This window comes from Cyprinodon variegatus, unplaced genomic scaffold, assembly GCF_000732505.1.
Source record: "Cyprinodon variegatus isolate N-32 unplaced genomic scaffold, C_variegatus-1.0 Scaffold688, whole genome shotgun sequence".
Classification (NCBI taxonomy): domain Eukaryota; kingdom Metazoa; phylum Chordata; class Actinopteri; order Cyprinodontiformes; family Cyprinodontidae; genus Cyprinodon; species Cyprinodon variegatus.
In genome coordinates, this window is record NW_015151141.1 from 148,157 (window position 1) to 151,036 (window position 2,880).

The window sequence follows — 2,880 nt, forward strand, 5'->3', positions numbered from 1 at the left end:
ATATATATATGTATGAACATGAATTTGGGAATGGAAGGACAAATTGGTCTGCCATGTGGAAAGTTTGTTAATGCTATGTATGATATCTTATATTTAAATTGTATGTGAGAACATGCTGTATGTTTTCATTTTTCTCAACAATGTGATGTTTTTGTTTTTCAATCTTCAAGGAAAAAAAGGCTGATCTGTAAATTTCACTGTTTATAGTGGTTTTGTCTATGAGCTCTCCTATCCCAGCTGTGGATCTTCAGTAGCTTTAAAGGATCTCTTCTGGTTTCTTTTTGGGGGGGGTTTCTGATTCTATCTGGGTTGTTAGTTTCTGGTGAGGTCAGTTTGGGTTTCTTTTTGGGGGGGGTTTCTGATTCTATCTGGGTTGTTAGTTTCTGGTGAGGTCAGTTTGGGTCATTTTACTTTAGTTGATTCAGACTCCATAGTCCTCCATAGTTCACTGCTGGTTTTTAACATAACATCTTGCCCTGTTTTTGTCCTGCTTTCTTCATGCCTCACTACAAGTTTTTTTTTGTTCTTGGTTTTTATCAAAATTCACCATCTTTCTTTCAACACTCCTGTCTGGGTTTTGGCCCAAATCAGACATTACAAAATAGATACTAATTTCAAAAGAAGCAAAAACATTTATATTAATATTATAATTTCAACACTTGAAAAAAAAAAAAAAACTTCCTTTTTCATAGATGGATTAATATAAAAAGATATATCATTTATAAGAATATCCACTCAGTGCTCAGTTAAATCTGCATTTTGTTGTTTATATCTTTTCTTTTTGTTATTTCCTCTGTTTTCTATTTATTTATTGGAAATCAAAAACATCCAACATTTATTGAGGAGGCAGGAAATTCTACTTTCAGTTGATGTGTTTTTCTGTTTACTGAAAGAAATGGAACAGGCCAGTAGGTGTTCATAATTCCAAGATATTATGTAATAGTTATAGAATACACAAGAATATAAAAAAAATCCTTTTTGTAGGGCATCACATTTCTGCCATGTTCGAAATCCTGACTATGTCTTGTAATGATTTTGAAGTCAAATTATGACATGAATGGGCCATTATTTTATTTAAGTGGCAGCAATCAGCTTCCATATCATTATGTTTACTACAGATGAAACGTCATGGTGATTTGTAGCAAAAAGCCGTTCCTTTACAGCATCGCTTGTCAATATTTCCCAAAATCTAGATCAGTTTAGTTGTAATTCTAAAATAACACATCTGATGTTAGTAGATTTAAATGGGGTCAGAATTCACCTAAACTGCTCTCCACATACATTTTAAACATTTTACACACGCAGATTTCCTACCACGAGACCCATCATGTCATACACATAAGTGCCTGCTCCGTCAGTGACAGATTGCTGTACCATATATGCACCAGGGTGCGCTATGACAGATTCTTCCTCCCAACATCTGTAAGACTCTATAACCACCACTGTTCCTTCCTAACAACCTCAATAAGTTGTTACATTCATGTTGATTTTGCACAGTTTCTATCTTAGTCAGTTAAATAACATACTGCTGTCTGTCACAATGTTTTTAAGAGATCTGACCCACATACAGAAAACCACTCAGAGAAACCAGAATAAAAGTTTAACAGGTTTATTGAGGAGTACAGTTGGGTTGGATTCAGGGGAACTCAGTGAGCGGGATGATTAATGTCCTGCTCAGTGTGAAATTTAAACAATCCTTCCAGGGGGAGAAGGCCAAACATCCGAATATGCAGGATGACTTCCTGCCAAAAGGCAAAAGACAAAAACAACGTTAGATTTAGAGAAACAAAAGACTCATTTAGGCTCAGCTAAACTCAGCTTGGCTAGAGTACCCAAAACTGGCAAACACTCTGGCGTCAAGGTAGTGACAGTCCACCATCCTCAGTAATGAGCCGCAGGTGTGTGGGAGGACCAATGAGAACAAGGCACCACCTGCTGGTGGAGGGAGAAAACACAAAAACACAACCCACACAGACTGGATTCCTAACACTGTCATTTTTCACATCTCTGATGTTGCTGCTTTTTCAGATATCAACTATTATAAAAATGTCCATAGCTGTATATTTGTTCTCCAGGTGCACGGTTTATATAATTATAACACTTTACAGATCAGTATTTTATTATTTATCTTTTAACTCTTCACTATTATATTATACATTATACATTTTTCTAAGGTTCTATAATCTTTTTGTTGCTGTATTCTATTTTATTCTATCTCTGTGCGCTCAGACTTCATATCCAGCAGCATGTCTGACAGTAATTGATAACTTTTATTAAACACAATACTGGATATAAAAGGAAATGCTTAACAATACATGTAAAGTGATTAGAAATATAAAGGTCTTTGTTCACTGTGATGGACTGCACTGCAAAAACGATCTAGAAATTAGATAGAAGTATAAAAAAAAATTCTTAAAATAAGTGTATTTGCCCTTAATTTGAGTGTGTAAATAAGATGATCTGCCAATGGAATGAGTACATTTAGGCTTAAAATAAGATAATCAGATATTATGCACTTGAAATAAGAGACTGCAACTGTTGTTTTCTTATTTGAAATGTAAATAGTCTTATTCCATTTGCAAAGTGCCTCACTCACCTGCTTAATTCAAGAGAAAATTAACTTAATTAAGGAAAAATTGACCTGCTTAGGTAAAAATATTTTGCAGGGTGACGACATACCCGGGTTGGACCCCGCCTTTCACCGTAACCCTGACGGATAAGGTGGAAGGACTTTTAGATGGATTTTCCTCAATATAAACAGCTTACATTAGCTTAAAATAAAGAATGTTCCAAATCTACCTTCAATCCAGATTTTAGAGCATATTGCTGCTGCTGTCTGTTAGGAATCCAGTTTGTGTAGGTTGTGTTTTGGTGTTGTCT